Source organism: Homalodisca vitripennis, chromosome X, assembly GCF_021130785.1.
Source record: "Homalodisca vitripennis isolate AUS2020 chromosome X, UT_GWSS_2.1, whole genome shotgun sequence".
Classification (NCBI taxonomy): Eukaryota; Metazoa; Arthropoda; class Insecta; order Hemiptera; family Cicadellidae; genus Homalodisca; species Homalodisca vitripennis.
The window spans coordinates 138,754,244-138,773,584 of record NC_060215.1 but is presented as its reverse complement, the minus strand read 5'-3'; the positions used below and the strand labels follow the sequence as shown (position 1 = coordinate 138,773,584).

The following is a 19,341-nucleotide window of genomic DNA, read 5'->3' as shown; positions in this document are numbered from 1 at the left end:
ATAAGATATTGGTTATATCAAGATTCCGCCAATAATTGGCAAATTATTAATTCATAAACGATTTGCCACACTCATTTTCACGCCTCAACATTGACGTAGAGTTTCCTTTAAACATATGCTATCATTTATATAGTATGTATATATATATATATATATATATATATATATATATATATATACATACTATATTATATTATATATTATTAACGTTTGAAACCACACCATAAACTGAAATATAACATCTAAAATAGATAAGCTCCCTGTTAAAAATTATAAAGTTATATTGCCTCTAAGAGATTGAGCTGAAGTCAATTATTCTCATCATTGTGACAAATTGAACTTTAAAAATAGATGTTAGTTCTTATGACTACATTAGTAGGAGACAAGAACGTTTAGAAACAAGATTGCTTTTTAATACACTCTTAAATAAGATACTAGTTTAGTTCGATTTCCTGCATACAATATGGTTGAATCAGTTTTCTCGAATTTTTGTATTGGACAAGGACAGTTTTTGAAAATTCAACTCATCCATCACTATTTACTTCAACACTAGTGACAAAAGTACGGAAAGTCACAAACGTCATCGTAGTTCTACACACTGTAGGTGTTCTACAAACTCTAGGTGTTCTACAAAATTCTAGTCGGGCTCGCCAGATAGGAAATACCGTACCGTAACAAAGGAGATAACATAAAATTATCAAGAAGCAGGCACTCTATGATAAAGAAGATCTCCGGTTTTTGGTCATATTTATCACTGATTGGTCAAGCTTCAACCAATCACGAAACAGTCATTAAATTACACGTATAACCGGTAATGTATAACTAGTAGTTTCGATTTACTCTGTTTATCAATCATGGCTCTCCACAGACCTGATACGTAAGAAATACCTTAGACCTAAATATTTCAAACTGTATTAACATTACGATTGAGAATCCCTCGATGATAGTCGTGCTAAATGACTCCAGACTTAATACCCTTAGACTTTTTTGTGGGGTCACTTGAAATCAGTAGTTTTTAAATCACACCCCACTGGTATCCAAGACTTAAAAACAGGATCACTGCTGAGTGCAGAAGCTTAACCAGAGAAACTTTTAGAAAGGTTAGGCAAGAATTTGACAATAGTTTTTTTTTCTTGGCAACAATGGATACCAATTTTAACATTTGATTTGAAGTTTACAAAGGATTTACAAGAGTATTCAGTGAGTAATTTTGTTGTTATTAGCAGTAGTACAGTAGTTTTAGACCAATAATTGCTGTGTAAGAAGTTACATTATTGGCTGCTGATACCAAACGGCTTGGCCGATTTCAATTTTTTTACCAAAATACAACATCTTTTATGAGCTTCAATTTCAGGTGTCACAAGGTATAAGGTACCATTTCAAAAAGTTGGCTTTGGGTACGGGGGGCATGGGGATAGCACTCCCATTTTGAAAATATATTGTTTTTGTTCCCCCCATTAGTACATACACTCCCGTTTACAGAATTTTGATACTTGGACTATAAGTCTTTTAATATGAGTTTGAAGTTTTCAAATGAACACCCTGTATATTATGTCCATGGTGTGTGATATATATTGTGCGCATGGTGCAGGGTGTATATTGTGCATGTGGCGCATAGTTATATTGTGCCTATGTTACATGGTATATACTGTGCCTATGGTGCATGGTATATATTTTGCCTATGGTGCAGGGTATATACTCGTACTATGCATATGGTACAGGGTATATATTATGCATATGGTGCAGGGTGTATATTGTGACTATGGTTCATATTATATATTGTAGCTATGGTACAGGGTGTATAGTATGTCTATGGTACAAGATATGTGTATAGTATGTCTAAGTTAACGCTATCACACACGTTACCAACAAAATCTTTTCCATTCAGCATTCTGAAATGAAATCGATCCCAGAAATTAACCATACACTCAACAACTTTCTATGATGTTAATTTATTTAAACCTAGAACTGCCAAAGAGATTTTAGTTCATGTAAGAATTAGCTATACGCATAAAAGTCTACATGAAATGTAGATTAATGTACACTAATTGAAAAGTGCATAAATTTCATCCTCCATGAAATGCATTTGTTACACACAACTAACATGTTACCTGTGCATCACCTGCTAATTCCCGTCCCAACTAATCTAATTATGTTATTTAATCTACAATGTACATAAAAAACAATCATATATTTGTTATTAAGTTCTTTTCCATCCAAAATAAATATGGTGATATGTAATATATTTAAAAACTATATATTTTATTAATTCTTGTTCATCCAATAAATATATGAACAAGTAATTCGCAATTCATTTCCCAAAAATTGCTGATTTTTGTTGTTCATTTACAGACCAACATATCCGGTATACAAAGTAATATTGATTATTTTTATCCACCTAATACAAACAGTCATATCGTTCGTATAGTGTGTAAGTAAACAACTGAAGTATACTCGTATATTTTAATTTCTTGTTGATCCTGTCAGTCACACAAGTATTTTGCAATGTATTAACAGAAAACTTGTCGATTTCCTGATCATTTACAGACCAACATATCCGGTATACAAAGTAATGTTATTCATTATTTTTATCCACCTAATACAAACAGTCATACCGTTCGTATAGTGTGTAAGTAAACAACTGAAGTATACTCGTATATTTTAATATTTCTTGTTGATCCTGTCAGTCACACAAGTATTTTGCAATGTATTAACAGAAAACTTGTCGATTTCCTGATCATTTACAGACAAACATATCCGGTAGAAATAGTAACGTTATCTTTTACTTTCTTTGCCTCCTAATATCCACTACTTGTTTCTTGTTTATCCAATGAACTAATGAAAAGGCAATTTTGCGATGAATTTAACAGTAAATGTGATTTCTTGTTTATTTATTCACAAACGTGTACCGAAGAACCACTGTGGTGACATTTAGACGCCTACAGTCAATAAGTTTCATCTAACGCGTATTTAAGAACTAACATAAAGAACACGTGGGTTTGGTTGATCTGAATCTCATACAATAATTCTTAGTTACTCACTTGAATCAGGTAACAAATCATTCTAATTTATTCTTGTCTCTTAAAACGTTTTCTAGATACACTTTTTGTCATGCTTATAAGCGACAATATACTCTTGGAAAATCCTCTAATTGTATTGTTTCTTTAAAGGGTTGGTACGCTAATTTGATATTCTTTCTTCTACATTTAAGGCATAAATATACGTGAGTGTCCAGTTTCGGATACACTGAATGGGGAGTCAAACTAGAATTTAAGATGCGTCTGTGGTCAATAAATCCTCGTAGTTTACAAGTCTTTCGCGTACTTCCCTTGGTCTTTTGGGTTCATCAGGTCGATGATGTGGTGGTATTTTGATGAAAGACATATACATGGTCGCTCTCTCAAAAAAACCATTTTTATTATTTTTCTTTCGTTTCTGTACAAGGTTGCCCGTTTCAAATAAAACCGGGTTTTCGTTGAGTTTTGGAACTATTCAAGGCGTCCGAACCTGTCTACCTCTGCTGTACCTAGGAAACAACCCTGTCATACCCAGGTCTTACTTTGGGGTACGAAACGTTTTGGTGGATTTCGGTCGCACCGAGTGGTGGAGGGGGAGGGGGAGGAGGGGGAGCTGCCGCCCGCAACACTGCGCTCGGTCCTTCAGTAGTGTCTCTGTGGCCGTGACTCCTACTACTTCGCGCCCGCTCTCGCGTACTCCGTACTCACGCGTGTGTGGTGTCCGACCTTATCGCGAAGTGCTGTGCAGTGATTAGTGCCACTATCGTCCTCTCTCACCTCGCATTTGGATCCAATATTGCTCTGATTACCGCTCCTCATTTTTTGTAAGAAAATATTTGTGGAATTAAAGTTTTAACACCTTTATCAGAGGTGTCATCTTTACGCTCACAACAATAATAGTAGCCGTGTTAGAGCACAATTAGCCATAAATAATTTATAAAAATAACGTTAGTTTCAATTAAAATTATTTACGATTATTCTAAGTATTTTGTCTCGCATTAGCGTAAATCACAAAATTTAATCACTCGGGTGGTTTATGAAACAATCCATTTTCCAGCATGCAGGAGTTACAAACTACTATAGTGTAAACTCATTATTTACTGTATTTTTTTTGTTATTTTCCATGTCAAATCCAAAAACTTAGAACAGTAATGCAGACCCCTGTGTACATGTAATGATTTACTTTAATTTGCCCAGCTTTATAAATTTTCACCATAACAAATAATGGAAGAGATGGGACTCCCCATGACACTTTTAGCCCGTCCAGTCCACATTGTAAACTGTGCATTGGAACAATGAGGACTGGATGTGTACCTTTAGATTGGGTTCTATTGTCTAGTGCTCTACTGCGACATTGTCGCTGGTCACTCACGGGCCTGTCGCGAGCACCGAGTCCACAGGTCTATCGTGTCTGCGGCCTGCCCGTACGTTTACAGCCCTGACAGTACACCCTCGTCTACCCCAACAATGGTACGGACCCTTCGCCAATTTTGGCACTCCGGCTCGGTCCGTGGCCTCGGTTCTCGGTCCTCCGGCCTCTTGTCTGTACGAGCAGGTTTCGCGCCTTCGCCGTGTCGGTGCCTCTTTCAGCAAATGGGGTGTGGTTCCTTCTGGAATTGCAGCCGTATCTTGCAATGTTGTAATATTTACACGCGGTCCTGGTCAACGCGAAGTCCATTTGCCTCTGATGAAAACGGCTTCAGTAAACCGGTTTCGAACTCGAGTAAACGTACCTGATTTAAACTCATTTGACGGAAATCACGTAATTTCGGCATGTACGTGAATTTTGTTTTGAATCAGGTTTTAATTCGGTGTTCATCCCAAAACTAAAGGGAAAACATTACTCTAAAGTTGCTCGGGTGTTTAGCATGATCAGCTGTTTGTGCATAGACTAAACAATACTCTTTTTTACCGCTAGCTCTTTTACCTTTCTTGTTTGTGTTCATTAAAATTAAATATATTCTACTAGATTCCCACTGGATGCTGAGAATGTTTTAAGTTTAATTGAAAAAGTAGTCATTTTGTCAAATTGAGACGTAGGACTGTTTAAGTTTACTGTTGACTATAGTTTGCAAATGTGCGTACATCTGGTTACACTGCTTTAAATAGCTACTATACTATACTACTTTATAAGTCGTCTTTTAGGGTTCCTCAAATCACAGATTTTAGACGTAATATGAAGTGCAATGGTTTTTGTGCGTATTAGAAAATCTGCTCGTAGTTAGTGATACTCATATGGTAGGCATTTTAGGGGGAAATATAAAACGTTCCTAATCTGTCCTTCACATTTCGGGACATTATACATGTATCCTCAGTAAAAAAAGCTTAATACACAAAGAACTTATATAATTTTTCTCGTGTTTTTTTATAAAACATCATAACTCATGTATGGATTAACTCACAGCACTGTCATTTAGACTACAGTTCACGTTACTAAGATGCTTGCCAAAATGTGTACGAAATTGTTTGTATTAATTTGAAAATGGTCACCTTGTTATAATTATAACTTAAACTTTTCAGTATAAGTTATAACCAATATAATAGAATTAAAATATAATATTATAAAATATATATAATACGTAAAATACAATTTAATCCAAAAAAGTCTTTCTTTTTCTTTTTTACTAGGCTCCGTTGAGAATAGCTTTTTATCGTTTATATTAACATAAACCCTATTTATACTCAACGAAAATGTGTTGGACATGATCAGCGAAAATATATTTTCTTGGTAGTGTATTTTAACCCTTTTAAGGCAGACACTTTTTCTTGTGATGTGCTAAAAAACCATACTCCTAAACTCAAAAACTGACATCGAGCATTTTTCCTTTTCTGTGCTTTTTATAAATTTATGACTTTACAATTTGTTTTTATAGTTTTCGTTTTTATGATATTGGTATTTATTTACAATACCGTGACCATGAAAAATGGACTTTTTTTCATGGGTTGGGCATTTATAGCCAAGTATTATTATCACAGGTGCATATAAACTGGGGGGAAAGTATATCATTGTATTATATTTATGCCTTTCGGGCATTATTGCATTAAGAATGGAAAATAACCGACAAAATTTTGTCGAACAACACTTGGAGGGTTAAGGATCAGGGGCATCACGTGATCTGCGATTCGACTTTTGCAAGCTCGAGTTAATTTTTTTCTAAAAGAGCAAGCAGTGCGCAGCACTGCGCAGCGGGCAGGCATCGTTGACAAGATTAACGTCATCATTTCAATAAAATTGCCAGAGGTACTGTCAAAAACAGAGTTTTCAGAGGATTTCAAAAAATCGTAACTCCTTTGATTTTCGTTGCCGACGAATTTTTTCTTCACTATTGTTTTCAGGAAAAATTGTAGTTTTCAGGAAAAAAAAATGAACATACCTTTCCATGGTCACGTTATTGTAAATTGATACCATGATATTAAATTTAAGAGATTTATATTAAGTGTAAGATGATATCAAGATAAACATCCAAGGATAAATACATCAAAGGAACCTAAACATTTTATGAATTACGAATTTTTAAATAAAACGTACAACAGCCAGCTAATAATAAGAGCCACGGTTTTATTAAAATTGCGTCTTCACTTTATCCGAGGTCATTCTCCGAAGCTTTTGGAGAGGGGCTTAAAACATCCTATAAGCCTTTCAAATCCGTAGACTCCACTAAAAACTGAGAAAAACGATGACTTCATTAGGTAAAATCGAAATATTTTGTACATCCATTGTGTACAACGCGATGACGTCAACAGATACAAAATGACGTGCCTGAGGCTTAACTTCAGGTAAGAGCCGGTTTGTTTTCAAAGTTACAGATCTTATCTCGAGGCATTCTCAGAATGCAAAGGTCTGCACAGAGAGTCATGACGCAGCAAAGGTTTCTCTACTCATTTTGACAATTGCTCTTTAAGGTAGAGCCCCACATAAATAGAGACTACCACAAACACCTGGTACCCCCTTTGATGCTGGTATGGGCGTGGGTCTCCAGCGATGTTAGTTAGGATTCTCCCAAGAGAAAAGAAGGAGCGCTCTATGTCGCCGATAGGAATAATCGTGGCTTCTGGGATTTGGGATCAGACTCAAAGAATTAATTTTAGCTCACGTTCTAAATTCGTGGAGTTTCCTTCAAATTTTCTTGACTTAAACACGTATTAAAAAGCAATTCATATAATACTGAGGAAGGAGGCATATATGTTAAATATACTAAAAAAACAAATATATAAAGTTACCATACGATTCAGGTTTATAATCAAATGTAATTTTCTCTAATGGACATTTTACAGCCATCCTCAGAGGGTTTGTTGGTGCACTCTTACCACTGGATTTTATGTACATTGCGTCGCAAATTTTCTTGATTTAAACACGTATTAAAAAGCAATTCATATAATACTGAGGAAGGAGGCATATATGTTAAATATACTAAAAAAACAAACATATAAAGTTACCATACGATTCAGGTTTATAATCAAATGTAATTTTCTCTAATGGACATTTTACAGCCATCCTCAGAGGGTTTGTTGGTGCACTCTTACCACTGGATTTTATGTACATTGCGTCGTCAAGTAAAGTAAATACGCTAGGTCGCCCGTATATGTGCGCTAGTGATGCAATCTATTTTCGAGTGTGATATAGTTTTTGGGCGTGGTGTAAATTTTGGGTACAGCCCTTTTTGTACCTTTATCCATAGTAGAAAACGTATGCATTTTGGTTTCACAGGTAGTTGTAGAAATTTTGAGGAGAATTTGGGATAATATTATAATTAGGCATAACAAAAAATCTGTTGAAGATTGTGATATGCATGAGAAAGGTGATTGTAGGGAATTACTTGTCTTAATTATAAAAATATTGATATTTTCATTTCCATAAATTATATTATATTACAAATATTTAACCTTTTTAAGTACTTAGTAATTAGATACATGTCACTCCCTAAAGTTGTTATGTTTTTTATCTCAGCCTGTTTTACTAGGGCCTGAACATTTTCCAAAATACATACTTTAAATGGTCCAGTAAATAATTCATTGTGATAACAAATTTTATATTCATTGTCAAGTTTATTAAGTCCTAGAGGAAATTGATCTTAAGAGGATATGAATCGATTGTTTCATATTTCATAATTTCAGAGCCACACTGATATCTCAGATGCTAAGACGCCAATACCAAATCTTAAAGTATCCAAATTCGAAAAAGCAACTTTTCCTTATGTCGATAACTGGTTTATATACAGTTTAAAAAGGTTACTAAATATTCCCTCTTTATCTTGCGATACTCAAATGTTTGTTTGTAATGTAAAACAGGATTTCCTTGCCTAAATACTAGCTATCTCTTTCACCTTAAGGTCAAATTTATGGTTACTACCACATAATGGGTTTTAGTTGAATTTTCGGGAAGTGTATGCGTAGTTAAGAACTGTAATTTACCAACAGTGAAAACTCTTATACGTAAAAACACTAGTTACAATATAACCAAAGAATTATCCTCATATTTAGCATTAGTTAACATTTACCGATGCGTCTAGAGTGATTTTGGTAACATTCGAAGTTGATTTCAGTTTCAAGAATAGAGAATAAAGATATTATTACAAAAATTAAAACATTATTTTAGTTACCAAGTATTCTTAAAAGCTAGGCAAATGTTTTAGAATACAGTTAGTAAGCCCTATTAGGACATATTAGGATTAAAGTTTTACTTCGAAGAGCTGGCAAAGTTTTTTGTACTCTCATCCTAAAAATAATTTTGCTTTTTTTAATATTTCTGCAGTTTTTTAATTAATATTGTAAATTAATGTTCCCGATTAAATTGGGTTAACTGCTGTCTTGAGGAAACTTTATTCTTGTATATTTTGATTTCGTTTAAAAAATAAAATTTGTGCAGATAACGTAAACATTTAAATTTATTTTAATAGTGATAGGAAACGCCAAAATATGCAAAATAAGACGTATCAGAAGTGATAAAAAACATATTCACCCTCAAATATCAAATAAATACAACATAACATTTTTTTTTTGTCCTCCAAATACCAAAATACACTTATAAATATTGTCCCTCATATATGAATGAACTCATGAAATGTTACGAGTGAATTGTGCAACTCTGGCTATTAAAAAAGTGAAAACTTTAGACCAATCCTGTACACGGTACAACTGTAATGTATAGACATAAAAACGCACTGGCTTAGATTTTGCGCAAAATGCGTCCTGATTTGGTTCTAGAATGAATTTTCATTATACCAAAAATGACATAAATGTGGGAATTTAGGGTGTGACATGTTGAGGTTATGGGTGCAATAAAACACAGAAGTGCAACATTTTACTTATGTGCAATCAAAGCAATTTACAGCCACGCGCGATGGACACAATGTAAATATGTGCACCACACACACAGTTACTGTTATCTGTAGGAGGAATGGAAGCGTCACGGATCATCCTCCGGCGGACTCGCTATAGCCCGCGAGTAGTCTGCTGAAACCAATTGGCCAATTTCATCTGCCTTTCCAGTTTTTGTCGTTGATTATCAATTCATTTTATTCGCAACCTTAACATCTGTTGGGAAATAGGCAGTACGGGACTTTTCACACTTCGCGCCAGTTGCGATTAGTTATCGAGGAGTAGGCTATACGCTGTTCTGGAAACAATGTAAAACAGCGAAATTCCGAATAAATTCTAAGAAGTGATTGAAGTGTTGATGAAATCCGATTGACGAGCTAATATTTGCATTTATATTAATCGAGGTGGAAATTCGTCACTCGCGCTCGACAATGTCCAAACTGATAACATTGATTTCATGCAAATCAATGCATTCACGGTGAAAACAAAAAACTGTGTTATAATAATTGTGAACATGATATATATATATACACACACACATACATATATATACATATGTATAAAATATACGACGATTCTCAGTCATGACTGACGCGAAAAAAGAATTTAAATTCGCTTGATTTAAAGCAGCTAAAAGGTTGTGTTTTAGGATCAAGTTGAATGGTTTTGTCCGTGTGCTTTGGCCAAGCGGTTGCATTAAATACATTAATACAGAATGTAGGTCAGTACATACGCCGCAAATAGGGTCTTCTAAAATAATACTGTTCAAAGTTATGGGGAAATTATTGTTAAATGATAAATGAATCAGTTCATTTCCTATGGACATGTTAGAAAGTGGCTAATTTGATGGATATGCTTGCTTTGACTCTCAGGTACACTGAGTCAACACCCGCTCCCCTTGGCACCCCCCCCCCCACCGGGTGAAGAGTCATGAATGGTATGAAAAGTAGTTTCTTAGTCTTCATGTTTATGGGCCCCGTTTCATTTTTGTTACCGTTTTCCGACATACTGTATGTACTGAGATTAATAGACGAATACAAAATTGTTTTTTGGATTTGGAAACTTTATTTTAAAAGTTTTCAAATCCAACCACTTGCTGAGGCAATGACGATCAATGTGTAGTATATTTAGCCAGGCCAGTCACCTCAGTAGTAACTGGTAGACGTTATTCCGTTATTTCCTAAATATATAGTCTAAGTTGTGCTTGAACCCAAACTGACTTAGCCCCCGCCCCCACCATATTTGACCAATTCAAATGGAACGTTGGTTGCTTGGTTTTGGAAACAGTACACTCATCCCTTCGCTTCGATAGTAAAATTTCCAACTGGTTTTGGTCAAGAATCAGAAAATTAGTAACATATGAAGGACTCACCTTGATTTCTGGACAAATATGGCCATTCTTCTAGCACACCTGTGAAAAATTTATTAATTGATGATTTGGAAGTGTAAAGAAGTTGTACGTACGCCCATTTAATTCACATTTCGTCAACCCTCAACCTTCCAGTACTACGTACATTAAAATGAAATTGAAAATGAATTAGCATTTTTAAAAAAGCTTTAAAGTTTTAAATGTCAAAAGCGTAATAATTTACCGGTTTATTCTATTTTAATTTTACTTGTATGTGGTAAATTAAATTATTCGAAGCCCACCTTTGGGTGGAAAACGAAATTGGTAAGCAATGGAAAACTTCGGTACATTGTTGGTAATTTATTATTAAAGATTCAGACCATGTGTTGCCGTGACGTCACTCGTCAGACCTCACCGGCAGGTTTCTCCTTTTGATGGACAAACGACAAGGCTCGTTTCTATTTCCTAAATGGATGAACCGTTAAGTCTCGTTAGTCTGAAGAGGCTTCTAGGCGCTCGACATTACTGACTTTGGTATTCGAGGAATCCGGTATGTGAACACGACGAATCATCTAATCACCCGACCAGGGTGAACGGTGACATACGGTGGTCGGCACCATCACTGAACCTAAGTCAGTCACAGTAACTAACAGTTGTGTATCTTGGGAATACAAAACAATGAAATTGGTACTAGAGTTAGGCTGTGTTTATGGAGAAACTCGAGTGGTACTAAAAGAAAACGTTTGAATTTTTATCTGCACTTACTCTTACAAGGATAGCTTTTACTAGAAGGCGATTCCATTTATGACAGTATTAATACAACTCATTAATTATATTCAGCAATGTTACCAGGAATAGCACCTAGTTACTTAGAAATTGACTGGACTTCCATTCAAATCTACCCTTTCGTCGCGTCCCATTTCATGTTGCCTCCGTAATCTCGCCACACGCGAAGTGCAACTTGCATTCATTATAGTTGCACACGAAACAAACTAAGTGTCCACCCAGAGAAAAACTTTTATAACGTCCTGTTTCAGACACTGTAAGTGATAAATTACACAGGTTTAGATATAATGTAAACATTATCTGTGCCTTTGAGGGATAATGTCCACGGGTTCAGATAATTACACATTATCAGTGCCTTTGAAGAATTATGTACAGTGGTTCACGTACTGTCATGATATCGCAAACGGGTTCACATAATGTACACAATATATGTGCCTTTGAGGGATTATGTACAGCGGTTCACGTATTGTCAGTAATAACGGCTACGGGTTCAGATAACTACACAATATCTGTGCATTTGAGGGATTAAGTACAGCGGTTCACGTACTGTCAGTAATAACGGCTACGGGTTCAGATAATGTACACAATATCTGTGCCTTTGAGGGATAATGTCCACGGGTTCAGATAATTACATATTATCTGTGCCTTTGAGGAATTATGTACAGTGGTTCACGTACTGTCAGTGATAACGTCCACGGCTTCAGATAATTACACAATATCGGTGGTTTTGAGGGATTATGTACAGTGGTTCACGTACTGTCAGTGATAACGTCCACGGCTTCAGATAATTACACAATATATGTGCCTTTGAGGGATTATGTACAGTGGTTCACGGACTGTCAGTGATAACGTCCACGGCTTCAGATAATTACACAATATCTGTGCCTTTGAGGGATTATGTACAGTGGTTCACGTACTGTCAGTGATAACGTCCACGGCTTCAGATAATTACACAATATCGATGCTTTTGAGGGATTATGTACAGTGGTTCACGTACTGTCAGTGATAACGTCCACGGCTTCAGATAATTACACAATATCGATGCTTTTGAGGGATTATGTACAGTGGTTCACGTACTGTCAGTGATAACGTCCACGGCTTCAGATAATTACACAATATCTGTGCCTTTGAGGGATTATGTACAGTGGTTCACGTACTGTCAGTGATAACGTCCACGGCTTCAGATAATTACACAATATCTGTGCCTTTGAGGGATTATGTACAATGGTTCACGGACTGTCAGTGATAACGTCCACGGCTTCAGATAATTACACAATATCTGTGCCTTTGAGGGATTATGTACAGTGGTTCACGTACTGTCAGTGATAACGTCCACGGCTTCAGATAATTACACAATATATGTGCCTTTGAGGGATTATGTACAGCGGTTCACGTACTGTCACTAATAAAGTTCCCAAATTCAGATATGATGTACAAAAGCTCTGTAACTGTTAGAGATTAGCGATTTAAAGGTTTGTTACTGTCTTAGCAAACTTCCACAGATTTACTCTTAGTAAAAACGTGCACATGCTTAGCGTTACTTATAAACTATGTCAACTGGTACAGTTACTCTCATTGATAAAGTTCACATTTTCAGTTACTGTCAATGATGACGTAGGTTGAGTTAGTTACTATAATGGATAATGTTAAATTTTTAGTTACTGTCAGTGATGACGTAGACATAGTTAATTACTATCAGTGATAATGTTAACCGGTCAAGATACTTTTTGTGACTCATAATCACAGACTTAGTTACCGTCAATTATAATAACCAAATCTTTAATTTCTGTTTGTGATAACTTCCACGTGTGCAGCTAGTATACACGATTCTGCAATGTATGTCTACAAGTTCAATGAATTTGAACATGTTAATTGTCACTTTAATGACGACTATAGATTCCATTTGTGCTAATAATAACGTGCTTCTTTCATGTCAACCGTAATATCCACAGATCCAGTATGTCAACTGTTTCTATTCTTAGGGATATATGTTTACATTATATATTAAATTACAAAGTTAGCGTCATAATTTAAATCGTAGAACGTTTGTTTTAAAATTGCATTTTCTCAAAAAAGAATTTAGATTTCAGCATTTTATTTTAAATTATTTTCATTACAGCATTAGGCTTGTTATGAGCGGTTTGCGCACCCAATATACCTTTTCCACAGTATCTGATAAAATATTGGCAATCAACCCCATGTGACCCTTGGCATAATGAGCGGCCAGCACTGTGTGGCGGTCCATCCCGCGGCGGACGCACTGTAGCATTACGCAAGCGGGCTGGAAAGCGCCAGGATTGCGTTAGCAGCCTGCTAGCCAGACATTCACACAACTTTCTAATTCGCGCACTTTCTTTTCCCGCGTCCTTCGCTGCTGACATAACGACTACTAGCTTAGAACCGTAATCGCAATAATATTATGAATAGGTTCTCCGGTTAAAGTAAACAGAACCGATAAGAGGACAGCGCTTAATATTCAGTAGAAATGAACTTCTGTCAGTTTCTTGAAAGATCATCCAAAGATGATGCTTGCCAAAGCAAGCAATAAATTTTGGAAATTCTGCCTCTGTACTAAGCCTTATTAATTAAATAAACTTTGAAGATTTTCCTAGCCAATGTTACAATTTTATTGTCGTTAACGGCACTAAGTATTGAAATACTCTATTTACTTAATCTTGATCATTAAACACCGGATATAACTAAGTGCGAATATGAGTAATTAATAATAAATTATGAATATTGTGATTAATGTGCGGTATCATTTCATGATGTACTGTAGAACGTTAATAAGCCGTTCACTCAGGTAGTAAAAAAGCAAGTGGTATATAAAATGAATATATCTATGTTAGTGAAATATGATCAATTGAGAACGTCACGCCATGGAATTTGGCTGAGCGTTAGCACATTTTTTGAATTTATTTTATGGGTAAACGTGATGGCAACGAGAAAATAGCAGAAAAGTACATTTGTAAACAACCTCGATAATACCCATAAGATACAAACGTGTGACTTACGAACACATGTAGTCTAACTCCCCCAACACGTACAACATTATATAGTGACTTTTTGTGTTTACTTTTATCGAAGGAAACAGGGGTTTCCGGACATTTGCCATCGTACAGTGAAACAAAAAATCAGTAGCAATGTTTTAGGCTAGTTATTTACCTGAAGAAGAGATCAGATTGCAGATATCGAAACGTGGTGTTACTGATTTTTTCGTCAAAAATAAACTTCAAACAAAGAATACTTTCATTATTTAAAAACTGAATTTGGGCGAAATCTAATTTAATTAAAACCATGTGGCAAGATATGTCCAGAGAGATTTAATATTTAAACTTTACATTTTCCATGAAACTTCTTTTCTACAAGAATGAGTTCTATGGTGTGTCTTTTTATACTTATGGGTTGAGCTACATACTAGAAATTTTGCATACAACCTCAACCTGTTACGACACGTGTTGTAGCGTACTTATATTTTTATATTTTAACTATTGAGTAAATGTATATGAAATACAACCGCAAATTATCTTTAGCAGGGACTCCCAGTCTGTGTGCCACAGCGTTTGGCGCCTAGGTGGCGACGCCGCCACGCCGCGACGCTCCAAACATTTAATCGAAACTTGCAAAAGTTGCAATCAAAGTCTAAGGCAATTCTGTAGTCACCATCAATAATAATAAATTCATCATTTAAATTTAATTTGATTAGGGTCCGTTTCAGAATGAGACATTCCTACTACGTGTCCTCTTTTTAACGCCATAATATTGATGTGTTTAAATTTCCATTGAATATCTGAACCATGAAAATTAAAAAATGAACTGTGCGATAAAGACAATCCAGTTGATTCGTTCAAAATAAAATTTAGAGCGAATTAGGGAAGCCTCAAATTGAATGTAAAGCGCCAAGATACGCATCAGACACTGAATGCAGTAAATACAGGTCATATGTTTTTTTTTTTGTATTTTAAATGTCAAGATGTTGTCAATAATGCAATTTAAAATTATGTAAAATTTAAGTCATGAACTTGGGGTACATAGAAAAGTGCTGGGACTCTTTTTGGGACATGATTGATCTAGGTGGAACGGTTTTGGAAAACAAACGTCTCGTATATATGGGCTGGAGAATGCTTCTTATATGCATTTACTGTAAAACAAAACCCTTCGTTAGGATAAGGACATTTACACTAAAAACTAAACAGAAACATAAAGATTATTGATAAATGTATTATACAGTAAAAATAATGTATTGCCACTAAACATTCCGAATACTCGGAACACGTACATTGATGCTTTGCAAGTTTTGTGACTTAAGGGAATAAACATGTATGTTTATTTCTAGCTCAATTGAATACAACTGACGGACAACTATCATCATAAAGCAAACACTAAAATAATAATGAACGCCTAAAATGGCGTTATTTAAGCCTCGAGGTGTTAGGACAAATCCTCATACATGTCGCCCTTGGGGCAGGTAAGGCTGTCTGTCATTAAAGATAGACGATGCAATGAAGACATCCTCCCGTTACGAACCATTAGTTCATTGAGTGGGCGGTTTTTTGTAAGACGCAGTTCATAAACATAGTATACTTCCATTGACACCATATAGTATTAATTCTATAACACCCCGGGTTCTGTGGAAGGGTTTAAACATGAGAGGAATCCAGAACACTACCTTAAATAGTTAGGGTGGATTCTGCCTTTCTTCAAGTCCCAGGCCAGTAGCTTGGGTACACCCACGTTCGAATCAACATCATCCCAAAGTACAGTGTAGAAAATATGGCGTTTGGATTGTCAATGCCGTGACGATCGCTACGCATCGGAGTCTTTTGATGCACAGATCGTATGGTGGTCACACTAAGCATCATGATGACGCTGTATGGCGGTCGTATCCGATGCTGGTTGGACTGTGGCACATGAGCAGCTGTACGATGATGATGAGTACGATAAACGCGTATTGCACTGTGTTAAGTGGTCTGCACGCCGCGAAGGTTGAGAAGTATCTGGACCAATAGGGTTCTACGATCCTGTTGTATGAACCTTACTATACTGCTCAAGACTTTATACTGTTAAATGTTTTATCACTGATACCACTCCTGGCTCGTTTGTAAACAGCCATTGAAGAGACGCCAACCACCATGTCAAGAGTCACTCACTTTAGAGAAAAAAAAACAAAGCAAAATTGAACGGTTGTGAACTTGACATACCGACATTCTGGGAATCACACAGTCTATGAGGACTTACCTTAGTTTCGCTCCCCAATTGGTCTATGGATACTCGCCTGTGGGTCGGGCTTCACTCTCAACATTCGGTGAATGCATTATAAAAACAATATGTTCACCAGGGCTGCGAGAGCTTCCAGGTTTCCGTCACACTTCCCACTCTGATTAACAGTTTCTCTCCTGTCATCTATTTTTCCCTATCATTACCCTTTTTCTGTTTATTCCGTTTATGATTCTGGCAATAATCATAAAAGGAGTAAACAAACAATGGCGGTATTTTCCATTCTTCGGACTCTTACCTTCCCTTTTTTATATATGCTGACTCCATAGGCTGTGTATCAGCAGTACAATACTATCGATAGATGTCCATGCACTCACGCCTAAGCCTGAAACCACTTAAATCCAAATCCAACGATGTTTGCTTTATTATAGAAGAGTCAGAGTTTAGGGTAGCGCAGTTGGCTTTTGGTTGGTAAGTTAACTTAGCTGAAAACAAAAATAGAAACCCTTTTTTAACTCTCGAAAAGGGAATACAGTCATTTTAAGTGGGAAATTTAAGCAATTTTACAAACAGGGCCCAATAAAAACTGCTGGCAATATAAATACCGTATATATGGCTGCAGTTTCACGGAGTGACATGTATTTAATGGTTTATGATGTAAGAAAACTAAATTTTAAAATTAAATACTATTTCTTTTTAAATTGTATGTTTTGAATACAATATCACCTACGGAAATTAAATACTTTCGTAAATAAACAAACATAAATACTGTAAAATATTCTTATTCATATTTTCTATAATTGTTTGGGCCTGATTATAAGGCTCCCCCCCTAAGTACCTCTCGAACTTTAAATCCCCACAACTCCAACTCCTCTTGGAATTATCCAAAAAATGTTGTTCTAATTTTCCTGTGTTTAAGAACTGGTACTAAAACTTTTTAAAGTGTTGTATCCAAATTCGTCCAAACCGAAACGCTTACTTTTACGACAATCGATGCAAATCAATTCGAGTTCCTCACACTATTCAGTTTCATCGTTCGTTTTAAACGCGAATTGAAATGTTTAAAATTAAGATTATCAGAAAAATCGATTACTCCGAACATTTGGAGTTTACAAATATGACTATCTCGCAGTTCTTTTATATCAAAAGGGCAATTTATTGTAATTAATTGTGTTCCTAAGAAACTTACTTATCTGCATTGGTAAACAATAAATTCTACCATTGAACACTGTAAATATGAAATAAACAAATGGTACGTGCAACCTCGGTGCCATTCTGTTACCCATTTCAGTAACACGAGACGAATGGCGAGTGCCATTGAAGCGTGACTTTTCTCGGTTTAATTAATTTTAATGTTGACATCTTTTTGAGTGGCAGGACTTCTTTTCAAGCTTACTTGTTAGCCCAGGACATGCGCCAGATTACATTGAGCAGAGTAAGACACTTCATTAAAAAGATGGGTTCAGACCTATAAGTCACATCTGCCACACAACCACTGTAATATTGGAACAGAATTGACTAAATGTTAAACAATTAGCGAACCCAAATTAAGCCATTGACGTTTAAAATGTGTACAGTCAGTGTTGGACCTATTGGGATCATCGTCTGCTTTGTGGAATTTTTGGAATCAAACAGGTTTTTTTCAGATAGCTTAAGGGGATTTGGAAGTTCCTATGCCGCATATGATAGATTACCTATATTAAATGTGCTTTTTTCTAAGTAAGTCAAAGGATCACCTTCCATTTTTTAAGTAATAACTCTTGTTTTTATTCTTAAAAGAGAAATTTACAATAGTTGTAGTTTTTATTTCGGAAATTTTTGAAAAGTTTGATTTTTTTCTTTCTATTTTTGAAAAGTAAACTATACTGAAAAATATACCATGATATCTGAAATGTTTCCTGAGCAAAGGGAAGATTTATGTAAAAAATTGATCTTTTGGGAAACAGAAAAGCTTTTAGAAAGGAATTTTGTTTGAAAATAAATTAACATTAATGCATCCCAACACCATAGGAGGGGTTGTCTGGGTCTTTCTGTTCAATATAGAGGTCATACAGATTCTTTTTTTACACAATCCATTTTATGTCTACATTTTCTTCGAATTTCTTTAATAGCTTTCACTATTCTTAGTTCGCCCAGTTTATTCATTCTATCGACACAGTTAGCTCCTGGTGGGATGCCAAGCTGACTCAAAATTTTACACTTCACTAAATTTCCCTCGGTGTATGTGGAAATAGATTCATTTACACCTAATTCTAGGGCATTTCTCATAACGAATGTAGTTTTGGGTAGCCTAGATCCAAGAACATTGTTACTCGACAAGCATTTTGAGTACCCCATTTTTTAGTAGCTCAGGCTTGGCTAAGTCACTGAAAATGGGTTTTAACTCATCAATCGACCATAGGAAATAAACGAAGTGAGTACTATCAAAAGTACTTGCCAAACCTAGCTTCGTGAACACCAGTATGGACTCAAAATCGGTTTTGCACACTTTTAATAAAAGTTTTATAAAAGAAAAGTACTGATCAAATCGTATATTTTTTAATAATAATCACAATGAAACAGAGTACAGAAAAATAATGATTTTTCATCTTCCGACAAGCATTTTGAGTGCCCCCATGAGGACACTTTTTGAGTAGCTCAAGCTTTGGCCGACGC

The 19,341-nt window shown here is 35.6% G+C and overlaps 1 protein-coding gene across 5 annotated transcripts in view; it reads left to right on the top strand.

Moving 5' to 3' along the window:
• The window catches only part of LOC124369905 (probable nuclear hormone receptor HR3), a 251,296-nt gene that overhangs the window by 113,391 nt on the left and 118,564 nt on the right, over positions 1–19,341 (top strand). The window contains exon 1 of one of the 5 annotated variants that reach the window (XM_046828070.1): positions 3,712–3,841. The exons of 3 other annotated variants lie outside the window; for them this stretch is intronic. The gene's annotated coding sequence lies outside the window, so the exon portion shown is untranslated. Of the gene's footprint in view, positions 1–3,711; positions 3,842–19,341 lie in introns of those variants that run through there. One more of the 5 variants, XM_046828071.1, reaches the window with a different exon arrangement.